Source organism: Aedes aegypti, chromosome 1, assembly GCF_002204515.2.
Source record: "Aedes aegypti strain LVP_AGWG chromosome 1, AaegL5.0 Primary Assembly, whole genome shotgun sequence".
Taxonomy (NCBI): Eukaryota; Metazoa; Arthropoda; class Insecta; order Diptera; family Culicidae; genus Aedes; species Aedes aegypti.
This window is the reverse complement of record NC_035107.1, coordinates 267,039,119-267,048,298: the sequence shown is the minus strand read 5'-3', so window position 1 is coordinate 267,048,298 and position 9,180 is coordinate 267,039,119. Positions and strand designations below refer to the sequence as shown.

The 9,180-nt window shown below is 44.3% G+C and overlaps 1 non-coding gene across 1 annotated transcript; it reads left to right on the top strand.

The window, feature by feature from the left end:
- Positions 1-2,290: 2,290 nt before the first annotated feature.
- On the top strand, positions 2,291-2,362 carry Trnaa-agc. The gene has a single exon. It is a non-coding gene; the product is annotated as a tRNA-Ala (tRNA).
- The last annotated feature ends 6,818 nt before the right edge of the window (positions 2,363-9,180 follow it).

Below are 9,180 nucleotides of genomic sequence, written 5' to 3'. Positions count from 1 at the left end.
TTAATAACAATCATATCATTTAATTGATTTCATTTTTATATTCCTTGCTTCATCACAACAACCAACGGAGCGCCACCATTAATAGTGTTTTAGTAGTTCATCACAAACAGCAACGAAGTAAAAACAAAAAACTAGAGATCTCCTCCTGAGCGGTTCATATAATAACTAGATGTGTTTGTTGGACTTGGAACGTCATCGTGGCGTAATGCGCTCGGCTGTGCTGAGGCAACCGATGCTGATAGGAACTTAATTGGACAACGACGTCCATAAAACAAGAATAAAGCATTCATCACCTGTCTCTCAGCAGGGCTACTACCGAACGCGGACTCCGTCCGTAGACTCACAGTCATCGTAAACCTATTCCCATCAGTAGCGCGTTTATAGGGAAGATGACCTGTTTGAGATTCCGGATGGTTTATTTCGTTACGGTATATCTCCAACCCGGTGGATGACGGCAAGTCATGGAAGCACCAGGAAAGTTGCTCGATTTCTTCATATTTTGCATAGGTTGATAATCGAAAGTGTGCAATATATCGAATGAATCTGTTAAATTGCGTTTAAAATGATAGTAAACTTCTCCGGGAATTTTCAAATATTTCCAAAAGATTTCTTGAGGTTTCTAGCGGTTCAAAGTAATCTTTAACAGTTTTTCTGTGCATCGAAGGTTCCAATTTCAAAGTTGGCCTTCAAGTATTTTCCACAGATTTTAAAACCCCTTGCAAACTATTGAAACCTGGTAAACCCCCTTCAGGCCTCTCTGATTCCTGGGCCTGCTTGGCCAGCTCTTTGGATTTCCCTTGAAACTCCCTAGAAAATTGTGGAACCGCTGTGATTCTTTTTTTGATTTTCTGAAGTACATTGGAAACCCCCGAAAGTTGAAAACTACTAGGAATCGTTTGTAGAACTTTATGGAAACCCGCTTATCGGATACGCATGGAAATTTTCTGGAAATCTCATCGAAATCGCATCTGGAATCCATTGGAAAGGCTTCAAAATCCCCTAAGAACGCTTTGGGAATCCCTGGGTATCGTAAATCCTAGTTTTAGAAGTGTATTCTCACGTTCTGCGTATCAAAGCACTATAAAAACCTCCCAATTAGTATTAGAGGTTCTGTTTACACAATTTAAGGAAATTGTATCGGGAGTACAGTAAGGGCCCTATTGTGTAAGCTGAGTCGTTCAAAATGAATCGACTGGAGTCACTGTTGACCTCAAACTACAGTCGAAGCTCGTTATAACGACCACTCTAATAGTGACAAAAGCTCTCTATAGCGACATTTTTACGGTCCCTTGAAAAAGATTTCAATGTTATCACTATTCTCTATAACGATATTTCTCTATTACGACGCTCCCTTGCTATGTCGTTATAACAAGCTTCTACTGTACCTCGATTTTTCCGACATTATTTTTTGTGACTACGGTTTATAGTAGTGTTTGAATCGATGATTCCGTTGCAGGCTCCTGTAAAGCGAACAATGAAATCAGGTTTGCAATGGTTGGTTTAACCCTTAGAAGCCCGAGAAGAACCTTGAATTTTTAAATGACCACAATTCGGAGACTAGTAGATTAATTAATTTGAAATAAATTTTGAAGTAAACGCGGTCAGCTGGTTACAATCCTTTAGTGAGACATACCCCTTGACCCCTCCCACTTCTCTTGGTAACGAAAAAAGCGTGGACAGGAGGGGTCCAAAATTGGTTTTGAACGAATATCTCAACATGATGTCATAATTAGTTTCGCAGTAATTTATAACAAAACAATATCAAGTTGCACTGTTGGAATAGAAATAACTGAATGACAGTATAGTAACACATATATTGAGCTGTTTCGGTAATTCAATCCGCATGGGTATTAAATTAATTTACTCATTATGCGTGGTAAAGATGGATAAATTATGGGTGAAATTATGAAAAAAAAAAATCTACGTGCTTTGCTGGGATTAGAATCCAGGACTCTTATATGCTAGACGAGCGCTTTACCAACTAAGCTACCGAACCACTTGGTGACCCATTAACTCAGATGGTTACAAGTTTCGAATTCAAATCCCCACAGATCACGCGGACCCTTTTCATAACCCACATCCGTCCATCTCATTAATGCTACACACGCGCGCAGAGCGAATGCGATTTATTTTGTGTTGAAACTGTTTGGCTATCAAACCAACAACGCTTCCATAACAACTGTATTGTGGAAGGGTAAAGATGCGGGAAGGCCATCGCATGCGAACGACACATTGATATGGGGATTCGAATTCGAAACTTGTAACCATCTAAGTTATTGGGTCACCAAGTGGCTCGGTAGCTGAGTTGGTAAAGCGCTCGTCTAGCATACAAGAGTACTGGGTTCGAATCCCAGCTGAGCAAGTGGATTTTTTTTTTCATAATTTCACCCATAATTTATCCATTCTTGCCACGCTTAATGAGTTAATTAATTTAAATGACAAAAAAAGGACAAAAATGCCTAACAAGCAAAACAACTAATTTTTGACAAAATTTTACATTATTAGAACAAAGCAGGAACATAACATTTGTATAATGAGAATTGTTAATTGGACTATAACAGAACAGCAACATACTTAATTATTATTTTGACTAACCAACGAAGATTTATCAAGTTGTTTATACCTTAATTCGTATTCAAACAGTTGGCGAATAAAAAAACTTGTTGTTTTTATTAGGTCTATGAAAAATGTCAGAAATATTCAAGCAACATATTTTGATAAATATTTTGATAACAAAATTTAGGTACTATTAGTTTTTCTTCTGACGTTAATTTCCAACGGAAACAGAGCCTTTTTCTCAGCTTAGAGTTCTTATGATCATTACCAAAGTAATTAACTGAGATTTTTTTTTGCCAAGAGACAATTCATCGTACATGCACTCTATGTTCTGAATTGCTGAGAAAGCTTCAAACCTGCAATATTCGAATCCACTACCACGGCTTTTTGAACCGCATGATAACTATTCAAACGATCCTCAAAATGATTATGGGAATTATGCTTACTAATTCATCTATGTTATATTTCAATCAACTAGATGCTAGCTAGTAGAGATTGTCGGGTTTCACATTTTTCAAACCCGGACCCGATCTGAACCCGAGACAATAATTGAAAGGTAAACCCGGACCCGACCCGAACCCAAAAAAATATTCGCTGTTCAAATCCGAACCCGACCCGACACATGAAAAAGTTTTCTAAGAGAAACCCGAATAAAACCCGAGTTCGAAAATATGTTAAATTTATGGTGTCTGATGCATAGGAGAGCTTCCAGGTGTTTCTGTTCACATTTCTCACCAAACCCGGCCCAAACCCGACTTATTGCGACTTTTTTCAAGCCTGAATCCGACCCGTGCCCGATTATTTTATAGTTTTTAAATCCGACCCGAATCCGAACTCGAAAAATTTTAAACTTTCAAGTCTGAACCCGACGGGTTGAATGTAACTTCGTCATGACTTTAGCATGTGATCTATTTGCTCGAAAACGTTTCGGCACTCATATTCGTCATAACTTTTATATTTCATGGAAATGGAAAGTATCACCGAACTTAGCATTTTTCTTGCTTTCTTTATCGTTCGTTTTAGTTCACCATTCTGTCACTGAAGATTGTTTCTTATCCATTTGGAACTGCATCTATTTTGGAGCCTTCCATGAACCATGTAGTCGTTTAAGGGGGTAGAAGGGGGTTGTTCTATGCAAATACCACGATTCATATAAATGTCGGGTCATTCGAGAGAATGTATTGCGGGGAAATTGTCATTCGGATAACTGGCGACCGGGACAAAGACATTCTAGGGCACGAAATTCGGTTAAAAATAATCAAAAAGGTTTATAGTGATAAGGGTCACCTTAATTTCAGTACATGAAAAAGTATTTCAAAAAGGTTCGCTACTTGATATGGCTTGGGATTAATAAGAATTCTCCACTCTTCATATATATGATGTTCTTATTAATTTTACAACTGTCTTATTGCCTGAAAGTTGTTATAGTAAATGTTATTTTGGTTTGCGAGTTTACTTAATTAATGACTGTTGGCGCTTACCTACGTTGTGTCTTCTTTTGGCAATTTGGGAACGATCGGGAACCACTGGCGACGCAAACTGTTCACTTGCAGCAATCGAGTGGGTGGTAGCTTGGGTGGCAATCAAACAGCGGCACGGCTAGCAGGCACAAACAGCAACAAAACTCAACAGCAGCAGCAGCAGGAAACGGCGATCACACATCACAGTCTAGCACCAGGTAAGTTTCTTCCCTTTCAACTAAACACTGCACTTGACCCTTCTAGCGTAACTTTATTGGCAATTGACTACACTTTTACTTAGTTGTATCTAATTATTTATTTCCTAGGTGATCTTTACACTGCGGCAGCTAAACTAGAATGAACATTACTGACGGGCGAGTAGGCTGGTTTTCACCTCCCGACGCGATCAGCTGTGTTGACCGAGCTGCCAGAGGCACTGAAAATCTCGTCGAATTGGACGACCGTTAGCACCGTCACTCTAGTGAGAAGATGATTTCTCACGCAGTGTGGCCAATGATTCAACATACCCGCCGCCTTGAACGATTATGTTCAACATAAAAAAGGTAAACAAAAACAAACTGTGTCCTAATCTAAGTGTAGTACATACAGGTGAGTGTTCAACAACTAATTTGTGTTTTCTAATATCTTTTCAGATAATAATCAAAATTACTTCTCCTCTATGGCACAGGAACTGCTGATTGGATCATTTGGTAGTTCTTCGACGGGATTCAAACATGGAAGCGGCAGCAAACAGATTCGGGTAATTGGTCTTGTGATGACACCTTTCTCAGTGCGGAGACTAACCACTCGTGTTAAATTGTCTCTTCCAGGATGCAATTCAGTGATGCGGGCTAGTGGCCAACGGGTTGTTGGCAAATTGTCGTCTACGATGATGACCATTCGACCGGGCTGGATTTCGTCGTTCCGTGCAGCAAACTTCGTATCCTTCATCAGCTCCTGCAGATACTCCGTCCTCCAGTGACTCCAAAATCTCTGGACGTGTTGCTGAAGCTTTTGGAGATGATCGAGGGCGCTCATCTGTGTGTGCTGGAAGTCTGGGTCGGGCAGGGCATGCAGCGAGGTTCCGATGAGGAAATGCGCCGGCGTCAACGCAGCGAGATCATTCGGATCATCCGACATTGGCAGCAGAGGACGAGAGTTCATCGCAGCTTCTATTTGATGAAGTATAGTGTAATAATCTTCAAAAGATAATCTTGTGCTTCCCAACTGGCGAAATAAATGTCGTTTGGCAGTCTTGACCGCCGCTTCCCATAGGCCACCGAAATGTGGTGCCTTGGGAGGAGTCAAGTGCCATGTAATTCCTTGCTCGGAGCAGGCAGAAGCGATTATGCTCTGTTCAATGTTGCTCCTGAATCTGGCAAACAACTCGGCCAGTTCACGCTTTGCACCTTCGAAATTTTTCCCATTATCCGAGTACAAGTGGGCTGGAATTCCCCTTCTTGATATGAACCGGCGTAGGGCCGCTAGAAATCCTTGGGTAGATAGATCTCCAACTAGTTCTAGGTGAACGGCTTTTGTTACAAAGCATACGAATATGCACAGGTAAGCTTTAGCGGGGGCGGCACGTTTATGAATGGGTTTAATGTATAGCGGACCAGCATAATCGACACCTGTATTGGAGAACGGACGACTTGGTGAAACTCGAGAGGCTGGTAGCTGGCCAATCTGTTGCTGCGCCGGAATCGGATGCTGACGTGAGCAACGGAAACATTTGCGGACAATGCTGTGAACTAATCGGCGACCATTGAGAGGCCAGTATTCTTCACGGATCATGGACAGAAGAAGACGCCCGCCGCCATGAACAAGTTTTCGATGGTAATGCTCGCCAATCAACCAGGTGAATGGATGATTTTTGGGGAGGAGGGCAGGGTGTTTCGATTGGTAGGGAAGCTGAGATAGGTTGAGCCGACCTCCAACTCGCAATACTCCATCTGGGTCGATGAAAGGCGATAGACGACGCACAGGTGAGTTTTTTGACACCGCATTTCCTCGCTTCAGATCCTTGATCTCTTGTTGGAATACATCTTCTTGGGCGAAACGGACTAAAACGGCGTTGGCATTGGCGAGTTCTTTGACGGTAAGCGACGTTTGGTGGAATTCGATCTCTGTAGGGGTTGCAAGTGGCTGAGTTCTGGCTTTAGAACGAGTTTTGGCAGCGAAGCGTAAGCAGTATGCGATAACGTGGAGTAACCGGTTGTATGATGACCATTGAAGGAACCATGGGTTGACGCTGGGTGTTGTTTGGATGGATGCAACTACATTTTTCGTCTCCAGGATGTCCTCAACGACATCAGGTGGACTAGAGATCGGCCAGGACTGCTGCGGGTGAGCCAACCATGACGGACCATGTTTCCACATGGCACTTTCGATGAATTCTTCCACCGACATTCCTCGTGATACCAAATCTGCTGGATTATCAGTACCGGATATATGGCGCCAAATGCCACCATGGGTGTAGTGCTGTACCTCCGACACCCTGTTGGCAACGAAGGTCTTCCAGGAACTGGGAGGAGCGCGAAGCCAGAACAAACAGACAGCTGAGTCTGTCCAGAAGTAAGAGGTGGACACGTGGACGTTGATTGAGTCCTTTATCCTATGGTGCAAATGTGCAGCCAGGACACAAGCGCACAGTTCGAGACGGGCTATAGTCAGTCTTTTAAGCGGTGCAACTTTGCTCTTCGATGCTAGTAATCGTATCTTGACGGTTCCCAGGGCGTTTTCACAGCGGGCGTATGTGCATGCTCCATAAGCGGACGTTGAGGCATCGGCAAAGGTGTGCAGTTCTATTCTGGCCTCCGGCAAGAAGGCGTATCGGTCGATTCGGTAGGTTACAATCTTCGGTAGCTCGTTTCGAAAGTTTTCCCACTTCAGCCGAATGGTATGCGGTACAGGCTCGTCCCAGTCGCAGGAGAGTGACCACAGTTCTTGCATTAGGATCTTTGCTGTAACTACAACAGGAGCAATCAGACCGAGTGGATCAAAGAGTCTAGCTATATCCGATAGTATAGAACGCTTCGTCGGGGAACCATCTCGTGGCTGAACCTGGGAATCAAAACGAAGTTGATCGGTTTCTGGTTCCCAACGGATTCCCAGCGCTTTAATGGATTCGTCCGGACAGAATTGCAAACTTGACTGAGTCGCAATCTGGTCATTTTCAAGTCCCTGCAACACTTCCAGGCGATTTGAGGCCCATTTCCTCAGAACGAAACCGCCTTTTTCCAGCATTTCGGATAGCTCCCCCCGAAGCTGGATAGCTTCCTCAATAGAGTTTGCTCCACCAACGTAGTCGTCAACATAGAAATTTTTGGGGACCGAAGGGCCAGCTAGCGGATATGCTTTGCCTTCATCTTTCGCAATCTGCTGAAGCGTACGCGTCGCTAGAAACGAAGAGGGTGATAGACCGTAGGTCACAGTTCGCAGCTCGTATGTTTGGACGGGCATGTCCTTAGAAAATCGAAAAAGGATTCGTTGCAGAGGACAATCTTCTGGGTGTAGCAAGACTTGTCGGTACATTTTTGCTATATCGCCGACTAGAGCTACGGGGTAGGTCAGAAAGCGGAGGATAATGGCGAGAAGGTCATCTTGGACCACCGGACCCACGCAGAGGGCTTCATTGAGCGAGAAGCCGGTTGAAGTACGGGCCGAGCCGTCGAACACGACTCGCACCTTCGTAGTCGTACTCTCCTCCTTTATCACGGGGTGGTGGGGTAGATAGTATGTGTGGGAGTGATTTCCGTCATCCGTCTCGACCAGTCGCATATGGCCGAGGGAGAGGTACTCCTTCATGAAATCGTGGTATTCCTCCTTCAATTTCTGGTCCCGATCGAGTCGCCGCTCGAGTTGATCGAAACGTCGCAGAGCACAGGTCTTCGATTCTCCCAACATCGCATCAAAATCGGGCTTTCGTGGCAGTCGGACGATATACCGGCCGGTTTCATCCCGGCACGTGGTAGATTGATACAAATCTTCGCAGTGGCGTTCTTCGATGGAGAAGCCGTCATTGATTTTGAGCTCTTCGGTCTTCCAAAATCGTTCCATACTTTCTTCTAGTGTCAGCATGGAGACTGCGACGACGCTAGAAGTGGCTGGTTGTTGTTGAACGGGATAGTTCATGCTTGCTGACCCCGTAACGACCCATCCGAACACACTATCCACCAGAATCGGAAGATTTTCGGCCAACTGGAGACGAGCGGTGCTAGGAAAGAATGCATGGAAATGCTTAGCTCCCAAAACCATGTCGATTTGTTGGCATTTGTTGAACGTGGGATCAGCCAACGCTAGATTCTCAGGAATTCGCCATTCTTTGACGGAAATGTCCTGTGCTGGTAGATCAGCAGTCACAGTATCCATTAGTAGGAACTCAACGCCGCATTCGAAACCATCATTTCTTGACTTAATACGAGCGAAAATAGATTCACGCACCTTCTTGGACAGATTTCCAGCCCCCTGGATAGTCACGTTTACAGAACTCCTTTTCAAATGTAACCGGCGAGCCAAGCGTTCGGTGATAAGGTTCGGCTGAGAAGCGCTATCGAGCAATGCACGAGCAAAATGATCTTGACCATAGGCGTCGACAACCTTCACCAATACTGTTAACAGGAAAACATCTTCACGAGGCTGTGGAGCGGAAGCACTGACAACGACCCTGGGAACACCTTCGGATGCTGCAACGCTGGACTGAGCAGTCGGTTCTGCCACGGAGGAAACGCTGGACTGAATAGCTTGTGTTGGCATGGATGTACGAGAGGAAGATGGTTCGCTATTTTGCCGAGAATTCTCGCCAGAGTGGAGCATGGAATGGTGACGCTTGCTGCAGTGCTTGCACCTGTAGTTTGACGGACAATTTTTAGCAAAGTGGTCTCCCTTGAGACAATTGTGGCATAGACGCTTGCTCGAAACCAGTTGCTGCCTTTCTGCGTTCGAAAAGTGGTAGAATTTCGTACATCTTATCAGCAGATGCTCCTGATTGCATGCCGGACATTTGCTGTTAGAAGCGGAAGTGGAAGCGCACGAAGAAACACGGAAGTGGGACTGTCGTTTGGAGACATGTGCAGACCCATTTGATGCAGACGCTGACTGATGATGATTCACCAACATAGATTCCAACACTCGCATACGACGCTGAAGAAATTCGATAAGGCAA